Raw genomic sequence first — 15,951 nt, 5'->3', positions numbered from 1 at the left:
CTCTTTGAACACTTTTGAAAAATGGCAAACTCATCGAACCTTAGCTTGGAATTGAGCCTTAGCAGTGATACGGGCGCGCCGCGTCAAGGTAACGTGTGGCGCCCTTCTTTCTTATCTTCTAATGGTCTTCTTACAGGTGAAGAGTCCGTGATGCTGGACGCCACAATAGCTACAATAGTAGCTAGAAACCTCCTCACTCCAAAAGATAGTAGGCTGCTGTCAGGACGGTCCGATGAGTTGGCCGTTCAAGAGTCCCTCGCACTTAGTGTTCAGTGTGCGAGTTCTGTGTCCAACATGGGCCAACGCCTGCTTGCCCGCTCCCGTCAGGTGGAATCATTGATGGCAGAGGTGGAAAGTCTCAAGCAGGAGATCCAGCAGCTTAAGTACGAGAATAGAAGTTTGCATGTGCTTGCAAATAACTATTCGACGGGCATGAAGAGGAAGCTTGATGAGCTGCAAGAGTCTGAAGGTCGGATTCACAGTGACCGTCAAAGGTTTTCGTCTTTCCTCCAGAGGCACCTTTTTCCTGGCTCATCCAGCGCTTGGCCAAGTAATGAGGCCTGGAATGCTCTAACTCTGATGCCTCCCGCTCCGATGGCTTCCGCTCCGATGCCTCCCGCTTCTATGCCTTCCGCTTCTATGGCTTCCGCTCCGATGCCTCCCGCTTCTGCGCCTCGTAGTGGGGCTTCACGTAAACAACCTTTGTGAAGCTCCACCTTTCTCCATGTTTAGTATTTTCTTTAATAAATAAATTTTTTTTTTTTTTTCAGTGCATTGGGTTGCCTCCCAAGTAGCGCTTTCTTTTACGTCTTGCAGCCGGACGAAGAACCCAATCACTCCAGGATATGTACACGAATCGGATGAGAACTCCGAGTCGTGAACTAGTACCTAAAAACAAGAAACAAAACACGATTAAGAATCTGGAATAAAATAAAAACAAACGAAAATAAAACAATCCAAGGGATTAGCAAATTTTCTAATCCCCGGCAACGGCGCCAAAATTTGATGCGTGATTTTATACGCACACAAATTAAACCCTCTTTTCGTCAAATTGTAGTATATGTATAAGTAGGGATCGTTCTAGACCGGGGATTAGGAGGGATTGTTAACCACTTGGATTTGACTCAAAAACGTAAAATAACAATATGAAACACTGTACTAGACTCAAAGAATGCAAAGCTAAACTTTAAAACACTAAGACAAACCAAAAGACTCAAAACAACACAAACACACTCAAATCTGCCTAAAAACCACTTTCTGGGCAGATTTGAGCACAAACACAAATTTGGACGAAATTAAGTAATAACTTGACTCAAGAACGTAAAAACACAATATAAAACACTAAACTAACTCAAAGAATGTAAAACTAAACACTTAAAACATTAAAACAAACCAAAAGACTTAAACATCACCCAAAACACTCAAAACTGCCTTAAAATCACTTTCTAGGCAGTTTTGAGCACTTTGGTGAATCTGGACGAAATTAGGAAATAAAATGAATCAAAACACTTAAAAGCACAAACTAAATTGATTTCTAACTAAATTGGACATTAAAGTAAAGGGGGATTTAGATTTATACGAAAATTGAAATAACAAAACAAGTTAATAAACTAAACAGATTGTAAAACGAATTTGATGGAATGGAATGAATGGATGATAGAATGGCTAAGGGGTTCATCTCCATACATGTTATACTTACATAATAAAATGATTTCCAATTGCATTTCAATAAACTATGATACTCAACAGCCCAAGTTAACCGTGATGCACTAATTAACCTTCAAATCTTCCTAACGTTATTGAATTGGATGATGCATGCGACAATTCAAAACATTCCCCACAAGTCCTCAACATGAATGCATAGAAGAGGTACAAGCAAGAATCATTACGCTCTATGAAAATTATAAGTGTTGACGAGGCATTCGTTACTATGGATTGCATGAAACTTATGCCAAGAATTCATTTAACGCGATTGTTTATAAGCAACCTCCACTACTTGTGAATATAAGTTCATAACGATTAGGTGAAACTCACTTATATTCTAGCGTCATATTCATGCATGAAAATTTAGTGTGCACTCTCAATGAACATACATAAATAAGTTATCAATCAAACAGTTAAACGAATTGAATCCACAACTTATGAAACGCAATTAGAAGTATTCAAATCAAAATGCAAGCATAAACATATATTCGAATCACCCCCTAACTAAAGGGGATTTTAGTTCCTCATGGTACAAAACAAAGAGAAATCAAAGAAACACCTAAACATTCCAACAACTCAAACTTGAATTGTATGAACGTTTAGGCACTCTTATCTTCCTTTCCTCATTAGTACAAAACAAAGAGTATTGAAATTAAACATAGAAATCAAAGAAACACCTAAACATTCCAACAACTCAAAATTGAATTGTATGAACGTTTAGGCACTCTTCTCTTCCTCTTCGTTGTAGCACAAGGTCTAAGGATAGTTTGATGGTGTGAATAGTTTGGGGAGTGGTGGAGGGATGGAAGAGGAGTGGTGGAAATGGAAGGATGGTGTTTGGATTGTAAGGGAGGGCACGACACAAGGGTGGTTTGATGTCTACATTTCTGCAATGGATGAGTGTTTGAATGGAATGGATGGACTTTGTGAAGGGCACGGCCCCAAGGGACCAATTTCTGTTGTGAAATGAATTGTCTATGAATGAGAATGAATGAATGAGTATTTATAGGTGAAATGGGGGGAACATGATAGCTAGGAACTTGGTGGAAATCTGAAATGGTGATGGGAGATGCATGTGGCTGTTTGTGCATGTGATTAAAGGGTGGAAATGCATGTGCTTTGACAGAAATGAAAGGGAATGCACGGTTTGGGTTGATTTCTGGTGGTTGTGAGGTGGAAATCTAGGTGGAAATGCATGTGGATTAAAGCTATGTGAATGATTAAGGTGAATGTGCATGAGTGCATGTGAAATCTGCCAAGATGCATGTGTTATAAAGTGGATTTTCTGCAAATGCAAGGTGAATGTGCATGTGGAGTGCTTGATTGAATGAGTAAGGAGGAAGCACGGCATGGGTTGTTGTTGAATGATTATGGGCTGAATGGTTTAATTAATGGGAGTGTATGTTTGAATGATTAAAGGGACATGTGGGGGTGGAAATGATGAATGAAATGCATGTGAATGACAGCTAGATATGTTGATGAATGCATGTGACTTGTTTGTGGTGAGTGAATGCATGTGCAAAGCTTTTTGGGAGAAAGGTGGATGAATGTACATGTGACTTAGGTTGTGAAATCTGATGGAATGATGAAGTGGCTGAAATGATGAAAGAATGAGGGTATGCACGGCACAAGGGAAGTGTTGGGTGATGGATGCATGTGGGTTAATTAATTAAGTGTATGATATGATAAGTGATTGATAAGATAAGTGGTGAATGATATGTGATAAGTGATAAGTGATGATGATAAGTGGTTATGATAAGTGATAAGTGGTGATGATAAGTAATGGAAGCATGTGAGGGAATGAATAATGAATGCATGTGTATGGTTTTGGGAGAAAGGTGGAGATGCACGGCATAAGGGAATTGGAAAGGTTTAAATGTCCTAAAACTAAAGGGAACAAGGTTCCAACACTTTGGCTCCAATTAGGTCTTCAATTTCGTCCAACACTTTGGCTCCAAGCATAAGCTATCCATCCTTAGCCCAAAAGTGCTCCAAAAATCTCCAAAATGCATCTTTTTGCTCCTTTAGCCCTTTGGACCTACAAACACACGAAAATAGCTTAAAGTACTAAAATAACTAAAGAAACATAACGTAAATGCACGAGAACAAGCCATTTAAGTCGCATGAATATGCTCCTATCAGTGCGCCCTCAGAGGTGAGGGAGAGTTGGGCATTTTCTTCAGGTTTTCCTTGCCATAAAAGACGAAGGTCGACATATATAGAGATAATATCAAGTGGTGGTACTGTTCTTTTACCCTTGTCGACAAATGTCTCTTCGATATCAGAACGACGCCTCTTCGATTTCTGAGCAGGCGCCCCTTCGATTTCTGAACGACGCCCCTTTGCTTTCTGAACGACACGTAGTAGTGCGGATGCGGCTCCTTTTGACAAAGCTGCACGCGTTTTCTGAAAAGCAGAGAAAGCGTCGCCGAACTTTGTGCTTGTCGGCTAAAGACGTGTAGTTGCGATGATGGCCTCCACGTGTTTTCAGCTTTGTCAGAAATCTTTTGACAAAGTTGAACGCGTTTTCTGAAAAGCCGAGAAAGCGTCGCCTAACTTACGCCGGAAATTCCGGCTCTTTGAATCGGTGGACGCGTCGCCTTGGCTTTTTATAGAGCTATCGATCACCGCCAACATACACACTCTGAAGATTTCCCATTCTTGAACATCGTCTCCGGCCCTTTGAAATTTTAACTCCATCCACCCTTTCCCTTTGAACACTTTCGAAAATGGAAAACTCATCGAACCTTAGCTTAGATTTGAGTCTCAGCAGCGATCCGGTTGCGCCCCGTCAAGGTAATGTATGGCGCCCTTCTTTTTTATCTTCTAACGGTCTTCTTACAGGTGAAGACTCCGTGATGCAGGACGCCACAACAGCTACAATAGTAGCTAGGAACCTCCTCACTCCAAAAGATAGTAGGCTGCTGTCAGGACGGTCCGATGAGTTGGCCGTTCAAGAGTCCCTCGCTCTTAGTGTTCAGTGTGCGAGCTCTGTGTCCAACATGGGCCAACGCCTGCTTGCTCGGTCCCGTCAGGTGGAATCATTGATGGCAGAGGTGGAAGGTCTTAAGCAAGAGATCCAGCAGCTTTAGTACGAGAATAGAAGTTTACATGTGCTTGCAAATAACTATTCGTCGGGCATGAAGAGGAAGCTTGATGAGCTGCAAGAATCTGAGGGTCGAATTCACAGTGACCGTCAAAGGCTTGCGTCTTATCTCCAGAGGCACCTTTTTCCTGGGTCATCTAGCGTTTGGCCAAGTATTGAGGCGTGGAATGCTCTAGCTCCGATGCCTCCCGCTCCGATGCCTTCCGCTTCTATGCCTTCTGCTTCGACGCCTCGTAGTGGGGCTTCACGTAAACATCCTCTGTGAAGGCTCCATCTTTCTCCATGTTTAGTATCTTTTTTTTTTTTTTTTTTTTTTTTTTTTTTTTTTTTAACATAAATAAAATCAAACGGCATGGAATTGGTCCTTGAATGGAAGGTGATACTTGAAGTGAACCGGCATTGGTTTGAATTCTAGTGTAGGTGCCTGATTCATAAAAAACAGCAAGTTAGTATAAAATGTAATGGAATTTGGAAAAAAAAAACTTACTTGTTTTGTCCGATAAGAACTCAATGACAAACACCACTCCTTTGAAAGTTTCAGGGATATTGGACTTGGCCAGATTGCAAGTGATGGTTATGACTTGTCCAATGTCATCAAATTTAACTTCTTTGGATTTTGTGGTTTCAAGAACGTCCTCTTTGATGAATTCATGACATTCCCTACTTTGCACCTTTGGAAGGGCTTCCAAGATGTCTTTTTCACTTTCTTCTTCCTTGGAATTCATGAACCTGCAAGGAATAGGGATATTTGTTGGAATGGGGTTAGAACTAATTGGAACAACCTTACTTGAATTAGATGGCGTAGGAGCAATAAGTGCTTCTGACAAAGGTGCTTCAAATCCTCCCTTCGGATTTACAATGGTTGAACTAGGGAGTTTGCCTTGGTCGCAAAATTGTCCTACGAACTCCGCTATCTGCCCAATTTGCTTTTCCAAGTGGTCCAACCTTTTGTCTTCTTGTCGAGCCTCATTGTCTTGATTTTGTGAGCCCTGCACCAAACAAATTAATTCGTTATGCTTTTGATTATAATCTATTGACGAACTTAAATTTGGTTGGGCATATTGAATATGAGGTTGTGGTGGGTGTATAGGTCTTGAATAGAACTCCTCATATGGCTGCCAATATCCTTCTTCTTGAACATGTTGAGGTTCCCACCACATAGAGTTTGAATGATCACTCCAATCTGAACTGTAAGTATTGGAAAACACGTTATTCCTTGATTGAAGATCAAATATATCAACACTTTGCATTTGAGACCTTTCCATGAGCTGTGACAAAAGAGAAGCATTATCAAGTGCCATGTTGTTCTTCTCTAGTATTTGAATTCAACAAACAAAACAAAAATCAAAAACTAAAACTAAAATACATAACAGAAACAAACAATCCAAGAGATTAGCAAATTTGCTAATCCCCGGCAACGGCGCCAAAATTTGATGCGGGATTTATACGCACACAAATTAAACCCTCTTTTCGTCAAATTGTAGTAAGTATGTAAGTAGGGATCGTTCTGGACCGGGGATTAGGAGGGATTGTTAATCACTTGGATTTGACTTAAAAACGTAAAAACACAATATAAAACTCTATACTAGACTCAAAGAATGCAAAACTAAACTTTAAAACACTAAAACAAACCAAAAGACTCAAACATCACCCAAAACACTCAAAACTGCCTTAAAAACACTTTCTGGGCAGTTTTGAGCACTTTGGTGAATTTGGACGAAATTATGTAATAAATTGAATCAAAACACTTAGAAACATAAACTAAGACACTTTCTAACTAAATTGGACAATAAAGTAAAGGGGGATTGAGTTTTGACGAAATTAAACTAAATGAACAAATTGTAATTAAAGCAGAATGTAAATATGAATATGATGAAAGTATGGATGAATGCTAGCTAAGGGGTTCATCTCCACACATGTTACACTTGCATAATAAAACGATTTCCAATTGCATTTCAATAAACCATGAATTCTCAATGCTCCAAGTTAATTAGGTCCGCTTAAATTAACTTTTAGATTTCCCTAGATTCATTGGATTGAATGGAATACGCATTACAACCAAATTATTCCTAATCAAAGTCCCTAACTATGGAATACGCATGATAGAGACATTCAACAAAGATCATTAAGTTCAACGGAAATCATAAACATCGACGAGGCACTCGTTACTATGGAATACGCATGAAACTTATGCCAAGAATTCGTTTAACGCGATTGTTTATAAGCAACCTCCACTACTTATGAATATAAGTTCGTAACTATTAGGTGAAACTCACTTATATTCTAGCGTCATATTCATGCATGAAAATTAAGTGTGCACTCTCAATAAACATACATAAATAAGTTATCAATCAAACGGTTAAACAAATTGAATCCACAACTTATGAAACGCAATTAGAAGTAATCAAATCAAAATGCAAGCATAAACATATATTTCGAATCCCCCCCTAGCCAAAGGGGGGGGTTTAGTTCCTCATACGTACAAAACAAAGAGAATCAAAGAAACACCTAAACATTCCAACAACTCAAACTTGAATTGTATGAACGTTTAGGCCCTCTTCTCTTCCATTCCTCATTCGTACAAAACAAAGAGTATTGAAATTAAACATTGAAATCAAAGAAACACCTAAACATTCCAACAACTCAAACTTGAATTGTATGAACGTTTAGGCCCTCTTATCTTCCTCTTCGTTGTAGCACAAGGTCTAAGGATAGTTTGATGGTGTGAATGGTTTGGGGAGTGGTGAAAATGGAAGGGGGAGGCCACGGCAATGGGATGATTTCTGGTGGTGAATGTGCACGGCACTTTGGATTCTAAGGGGATGTTGTTGGTGTGTATGGATGAATTTCTGAAATGGAAGAAGTGTATGTTAATGGAATGCAATGGATGCTTATTTATAGGTGAAATGGGGGGAACATGACAGCTAGGTTATGATGATGAATGCATGTGCAAAGTTGGTTGAATGATTATGAGTGCATGTGGCTGAAATAGCATGTGGAATGGCTGAATGTGGTGCAATGATAATGTCTTGTGGCTGAATGGATTAAAGAATGGGAGTGCATGTGGGTGGAAATGCATGTGGGTTAAAGAATGAATGCATGTGCAATGACAGGTAGGTTGAATTAATTAAAGGGATTGCATGTGCAAGGTTTTGGTGTGAATGATTGAATGTGCATGTGGCTGCAAGGTGTGAATGATTATGGGTGCATGTGGCTGCAATGGATTAGGAATCCTTCAATTTCGTCCATTCCTTTTGCTCCAAACATAAGCTATCCATTCCAAGTCCAATTTTGCTCCAAAATGCTCCAAAATGCATCTTTTTGCTTCCTTAGCCATATGAACCTAAAAACACACGAAAATGGCTTAAACTACTAAAATTACTAAGTACTAGCAACATAAATGCAAGAAAACAAGCAAACTAAGGTGCATAAATATGCTCCTATCAGCTAGCACCCAAATCAAGCATTGCCTTCTCTACTTTCTTATCCCCTATGGTGATGTTGATATAGAAACTGCCTGGATCCTTGAGCTTTGGTGGAAGTTTTCTTTGCAAAACTGCACTCACATTCTCAGACACCACTACCTTCTCATGTGGTCCATACTTCCTTTTGTAGCTGTTTAACTCCTTGAAGAACTTCCCATATGCCGACATGTTCCTAATGACATCAAGCAAAGGTAAGTTAACATTCACTTTGCTTAGTATATCAAAAATTTCTTTGAATGACTTATCCTGCTTGCTCTTGGCAAGTCTTCCAGGGAATGGTATTGGTGGAGTGTATGGTTTCTCGGCCTTGTGAAGATTTGGTGCTTCTAGTGAGGAAGTGGCATGGCTTGGTTCCTCAATTGATTTCTCATTGTCTCCTTGAGTGACACCTGCATTCACATGATCATATTCATTAGTAACTTCATTGCCAACTCTATTATCAATAACCTTACCACTTCTAAGTGTAGTGATTGCTTTGGCTTGCTCTTGGTTCCTTTGGAGTATCACGGGTTGGCTTGGAAACTTCCCAACCTCTCTTTGGTTCAAGGCATCTGCAATCTGCCCCAATTGTGTCTCCATTTTGGTTAGGGCGGCTGAATGTTGTTGGAGTGTGCTATTGGTGGAATGTTGGAATTGCAAGGTGTTTTGGGCTAACAATTTAACCGTGTCCTTAAGGCTAGTGGCAGGTTTTGGTTGGAAATTTTGGAATTGATTGTTGTTCTTCCATGAAAGGTTGGGATGATCTCTCCAACTTGAGTTATATGTATTTGAATACACATCATTCCTTGGCCTTTGGTTGTAAGAATTCATGAGGTTCACTTGTTCTTGAACATACTCGGGGTAAGCTTCCCTAGATGGACATTGGTGAGTAGGATGGCTTGGTATGTTGCAAATGGCACACACTTCATTTGCTTTTGGCACCATGTTGAGCACGGATTCAAGCTTCCTTTCTAGGTTAGCTACCTGCAACAAAAGCTCATGATTAGAACTTGTTTCATAGACTCCAACTTTCTTGCCCCTTAAATCTTTGTGTTGAGCATTAGACCCCAACATCTCATAAATGTTATATGACTCTTGAGCATTCTTTTTCTTCAATGCTCCACCTGCTGCATTATCAACAGTTGATTGACAAGTTTGGGTTAGTTATCATAGAAAATTTGCATTTGTAAGTGAAAAGGCAACCCATGGTGTGGACATTGTATCAAGAGGCCTTTAAAACGCTCCCAACACTCGTTGAAAGGTTCTCCATCATCTTGTTTGAAGTTGAAGATTTATCCCCTTAATGTGGCTGTCTTTTGAGTGGAAAAGAACTTCTCCAAGAACTTCTTAGCCACGGCATCCCATGTAGTGAGGGAACCTGGTGTTAGAGTCATCAACCAACTCTTGGCCTTATCTTTCAAGGTGTAAGGAAACACTCTCATCCTCAAATTCGCTTCACTCACTCCCTGCAAAGGTAAACCACTCACAACATTGTAAAATTCTTTAATATGAGCTAAAGGGTCTTCATTAGGTAAGCCATAAAATGAGGGAAACATATGGAAATGTGAAGATTTGAGATCATAGTTTCTAGCTTCTGTGGGCAGCAAGATTGATGCGAGATTTATACGCACACAAATTAAACCCTCTTTTTATCAATTGTAGTAAGTATGTAAGTAGGGATCGTTCTGGACCGGGGATTAGGAGGGATTGTTAATCACTTGGATTTTACTTAAAAACGTAAAAACATAATATAAAACACTAAACTAGACTCAAAGAATGTAAAACTAAACTTTAAAACACTAAAACAAATCAAAAGACTCAAAATGCTTTTAAAAACACAAACTAAAATGCTATACTAAACTCGAAGAATTCAAAACTAAAAATAAGAAAGATTAAGACTAAGACTTAAACGAAATATGGGGGGATTGATTTTGGACGAATTTAAACTAAAATGGATAGATTGTAAAGAAAACAAATTGTAAATATGAAATTGCCGGAAATGAATGGATGGTATGGCTAGCTAAGGGGTTCATCTCCATACATGTTACACTTGCATAATAAAATGATTTCCAATTGCATTTCAATAAACCATGAATTCTCAACACCCCGGGTTAATTAGGTCCGCTTAAATTAACCGTCAAGTTTTCCTTAAGTTAATGAATTGGATGATTGCATACGACAACCCAAAGCATTCCTCACAAGTTCCCTACATGAATTGCATAATAGAGATACAAGCAAGAATCATTAAGCATCATGAAAACTATAAGTGTTGACGAGGCATTCGTTACTATGATTGCATGAAACTTATGCCAAGAATTCGTTTAACGCGATTGTTTATAAGCAACCTCCACTACTTGTGAATATAAGTTCATAACGATTAGGTGAAACTCACTTATATTCTAGCGTCATATTCATGCATGAAAATTAAGCGCGCATTCTTAATAAACATACATAAATAAGTTATCAATCAAACGGTTAAACAAATTGAATTCACAACTTATGAAACGCAATTAGAAGTAATCAAATCAAAATGCAAGCATAAACATATATTTCGAATCCCCCCCTAGCTAAAGGGGGGTTTAGTTCCTCATACAAAACAAAGAGAATTGAAATTAAACATTGAAATCAAAGAAACGCCTAAACATTCCAACAACTCAAACTTGAATTGTACGAACGTTTAGGCCCTCTTCTCTTCCTCTTTATTGTAGCATAAGGTCTAGGGATAATTGGTTTGGGGGATGGAAGTGTGGAATGGAAAAGGAGTGGTGGAGAAAATGGTGCAGAAAATGGAGAGAAACTCACTGCTAGAGAAGGAATGGAGTGTTTGTGTTGTGGTATCTACAATGGAATGAGATGTGAGATGATTTTTGAGGAGTGTTGGATGCTTATTTATAGGTGAAATGGGGGGACCAAAAGAGGGAATATTGCAGCTAGGAGGGGATGAATGATTATGGGTGCATGTGTTTGGAATAATGAAGGGGGAATGTATGTAATAAAACAACTAGGAAAAGTTATGGAAAGCTGGAAATGGGAGTGGGAACTCACGGCATTGTTGGGTTGTTTATGGGAGAATAAATGTATGATAATGGCTAAATGATTAAAGGGAATGAATGGGAGTGACACTAGGTTGGTTATGCATGTGGAATGTGGCTGAATTGTTGGTGAAATGATGAAATGGAATGCTGAAAAGGTAGGGAACTCACGGCAACAAGGGGTTTGGTGCTGGAAATAAATGTGTTTGCATGAGAAATAAAGCTAATGGTGAATGAATGTGAATGCATGTGAATTAAAGAAGGAATGCTTGTTTGGAAATGAATGTGAAGACATGTGAAAGCTGGAAATGCATGTGAAAATGTTGGAAATGGGAATGAAGGTCACGGCAAAGGTTGGAGAATTGATTATGGATGCATGTGTTGAATGATTTCTTGGTGAGGGATGTGGAGTGGTTGAATGTGGTGCAATGATAATGTTTTGTGGCTGAATTGGTGGTGGAATTATGATGGGAGTGCATATGATTAAAGAGTGGGAGTGCATGTGGGTGAATGTGAAGGGAATGCATGTGTTGATGACTAGGTTAGTGGGTGGAAATCTGAAAATGGCATAAGGGAATGGGAGCTCACGGTTTTGAGTTGTTTGTTTGTGTGAAGTGTGTGTGAATGCATGTGAAGATGCTAATAAATAATGCATGTAGGGTTAGGAAATAAAATCATAACTTAAAGGGAGATGATTAAAGGGTGTTGAAAGGTTTGAAATGCATGTGTTGAATTGGTGGTTGAATGATGAAAGAATAAGTGAATGATTATGATAAGTGATAAGTGAATGATTATGATAAGTGTATGATATGTTAAGTGATAAATGAATGATATGTGGTGAGTGATAAGTGAATGGAAGTGATAAGTGATAAGTGAATGGAAGTGATAAGTGAATGGTTTGATAAGTGAATGATATGATAAGTGAATGCTTATAATAAGTGAATGATATGATAAATGAATGCTTTAAGTGTTTAAAATAGGGAACAAAGCCCTTCCTTGCATGGCAAGGAAGGGAGACACAAGGAAACACACGACAATGTCCTAAGGTTGCAAGGAATGTTGTTTTTGTGTTCTAAAATGCGTAGGAGTCTTCAATGATGCTTAAACATGAGGTCTTTTAGGATTTAACTTTCCTACTTCAAGTCTTTAATTTCGTCCATCCTCTTGGCTCCAAGCATATGATATCCATTCCAATCTCTAATTTGCTCCAAAAGGCTCCAAAAGGCATCCTTTTGCATACCTTGCCCTTAGAACCTGAAAACACACAAAAGAAGCATAAAGGACTAAAATAACTAGAGAAACATAACGTAAATGCACGAGAACAAGCCATTTAAGTCGCATGAATATGCTCCTATCAAATACCCCCACACTTATCTTTTGCTAGTCCTCGAGCAAAACAGAAAGAAAAACAAAACAAAACCAAACGAAACAAAACAAGTAAAACACAACCTAAACCTTCCAACAACTGTCTTAGGGATTTCCAATGCACATGACACGTTAAAAATCATCATTCCCACAGATTTTAGTCATCTTCACACTTAAGTACATTCTTAATCATAGTCACCATATACTAGTTCACAATTAAGCATTTAAAACCATGTTTTGAATGTAGTAACATGCCTTAGAGAATTTGCTCAATTCCTTACAAGATATGCACTCGATTTTCACTCAGATTTTCTAACTACACACCCTAATCTAGTCATATATGAGAAGATTGATGTAAACATGTAGACGAACACTCACATAAGTTATAACAAGGAAAGCATTTTCTGGATTTACGATAATGACATGAATATGATCTCATGAATGGAATGCTACTACTTAGAATGAGAACCAGTGATTCCATAAGCTCATATCAATTCCAAACTCCACAAATTGAAACACATAACACTCAAGATAGAAGCATAAGGGTTGAAACGGAGCTAAAGGTGTTTGGCTAACAAAAAAGGGATATGGAAAACAAAGGTTCTTAAAGAAATAGCGAGCAAAGCATTTGAATTAACGTAGAATTCACTTTTGAATGAAAACTCAACTTTTGAACAAGGGGGAACAAGCTCTTTTTCCTTTCTTTCTTTTCTTTTCTGTTTTTCTTTTTCATATGTTTTTCACAATTTTTTTTTTTTTTTTTCTTTTCTTTTGACTTCTCAAAACATACATAAACACTTAAGAACAAAACATTCTCTCCCCCACACTTATTTTCTTTCATAATGTAACTCAAAAGGAATTCAATTAAGTCATGCTCACTATCTTTTAAGAACAAGGGTGGGGATTGTCCTAAACTAGGCTAGGTGAGGAAAATGTGGGTAAACAAAGAATAAAGGCTAAACAAGGCTCAACGGGGTTAAGACTTACAACAAATACGAAGTATGGGGAGTAAGGCTATTTGGTTATGGTGGCAACTACACAACTTCATCTTGATATATGTTATGCAATTCAATGTCATGCTTTGAATGAAACGGATATAAGTTCTAGCATTTAGTTCTATCATGATACAATTACATTCTAAGTAGCAACCAAGCAAGGAATAATGAGATCATGCAACAACTTTAGAAAACACAGAATCACAGATTATAACTCTCCAAAGAAGGTAATAGCTCGAGTCTCACAAGGTTGTAGCGTTTGTACGAGTTCCTTTCTTCAAGCATGTTACTAAAACGAATTTTTCTTTTATGATTGCATGTGAAGTCATACATTATAACCATAACCAAGCATATACCAAGAGTAAATCAAACTTTTCTCTATGTTAATAACTCTTTTTAACAGTCATGCAATTACAAACCAAATCCTTATCATTGTGTTGGAAGGTACCCTAAGACACAAACACACAAAAACGACTCAAAACACTCTTTTTTTAGTTTTTTCAAAACATATTTTTCAAATTTTTATGTGATTTTCGGAGTTATAAAACAAAACACACTAAAACAGTTTAAAAACACCTTAAAAACATTTAAAACAGCAAGGAACAACACTTGAAGTTATGGGTGATAAAATTCAACGAATTTGCATCAACATACTTAGTTACCCCCCCACACTTAAATCAAACATTGTCCTCAATGTTTTAAGCATAGATTCACACAAAGCATAAGTAAATACATAAAAAGCACTTAAACATACTAAACATGGCATAATGTAATTAACAAAGAGAAGAGTTTAGAGATGCAAATCTGGTTATAGAGTGTAAATTCCATCTTCTCCTTGGTAATTGCATTGAGGCTTTTGATCTTTGTGATTCCACAGGCTTACTCTTGAACTGGTTTCTGCCCATCGTTGATTTTCCTTTGTGCTACTTCTTGAACTGGGTAGCAGGATGGTTCATTTGGTCTCCCCCGAAGGTCTGAGCATACCCTTTTGGTCTGTTTCTTTGTTCAATCTTTCCAATTCGTATTGAAAAGGGTTGGAGGATAACTCAGCCTATGTTTGTCTCCACATGCTTCAATGTATCATTTTCACTTGCCTTACTCGCTCCCCTTTGCAGAAGTGGTCCCTTCTCCAGAAGTGTATCAACCGTTGAAGATGATTACTCGAGAGCAACGCTAGGTAAGCAATCAGGAATAGATTCCAGGCAGTTGGCTCCAGAACGGAAGACTGACTCCAAATGCCGGCTGATTTCTTCGTTTACTTTGCCATGCGAGTAAGAACAAGGACAAAGAAAAAGACAGGGAAAGAGCATGATATGAGATACTTTTGCTTTTGACCTTGATGATATGAGATACCTTTGCTTTTGAAGAAGCGGTGAATGAATCAGCACATGTATTTGTTGTGCTGTTTCCTCCTGGGTCATCTGTACTCTAGACATCTGGTATCATCTTTGGGGAAGAAGAAAGAATTGAGTATTTCGAAAGGCTTTGCTGGGAGTGCGCCCTCAGAGGTGAGGGAGAGTTGGGCATTTTCTTCAGGTTTGCCCTGCCATAAAAGACGAAGGTCGACATATATAGAGATAATAGCAAGTGGTGGTACTTTTTACCTTTGTCGACAAACGTTTTGATCCCGCAACTCCGGCTTTTTGAAATAGTGGCGCCTCTTCGATCTTTGAATTCGCCTCTTCGATTTCTGAGCAAGCGCCCCTTCGATTTCTGAACGACGCCCCTTCGCTTTCTGAACGACACGTGGTAGTGCAGATGCGGCTCCTTTTGACAAAGCTGCACGCGTTTTCTGAAAAGCAGAGAAAGCGTCGCCGAACTTTGCGCTTGTCGGCTAAAGATGTGTAGTTGCGATGATGGCCTCCACGTGTTTTCAGCTTTGTCAGAAATCTTTTGACAAAGTTGAACGCGTCTTCTGAAAAGCCGAGAACGCGTCGCCTAAATTACGCCGGAAATTCCGGCTTTTTGAATTGGTGGACGCGTCGCCTTGGCTTCTTATAGGGCTATCGATCACCACAACAAACACACTCTGAAGAACTCCCATTCTTGAAAATCGACTCCGACCCTTTGAAAATTTACTCCATCAACCCCTATCTTTGAACACTTTTGAAAAAATGGCAAACTCATCGAACCTTAGCTTGGAATTGAGCCTTAGCAGTGATACGGGCGCGCCGCGTCAAGGTAACGTATGGCGCCCTTCTTTTTTATCTTCTAACGGTCCTCTTTCAGGTGAAGACTCTGTGATGCAGGACGCCACAACAGCTACAATAGTAGCTAGGAACCTC

General features: G+C 38.8%; 1 non-coding gene across 1 annotated transcript; it reads left to right on the top strand.

Annotated features, from left to right (window-relative positions):
* The first annotated feature begins 9,474 nt into the window (after positions 1 to 9,474).
* Positions 9,475 to 9,585, top strand: LOC148693526 (small nucleolar RNA R71). Its single transcript, XR_015952803.1, has one exon. It is a non-coding gene; the product is annotated as a small nucleolar RNA R71 (small nucleolar RNA).
* The last annotated feature ends 6,366 nt before the right edge of the window (positions 9,586 to 15,951 follow it).

The sequence above is a fragment of the Pyrus communis genome, chromosome 10 (assembly GCF_041283825.1).
Source record: "Pyrus communis isolate YQ-2024b chromosome 10, ASM4128382v1, whole genome shotgun sequence".
NCBI classification, from domain to species: Eukaryota; Viridiplantae; Streptophyta; class Magnoliopsida; order Rosales; family Rosaceae; genus Pyrus; species Pyrus communis.
Note: the sequence above shows the minus strand (reverse complement) of the source record. Positions and strands in the feature narration are given on the sequence as shown.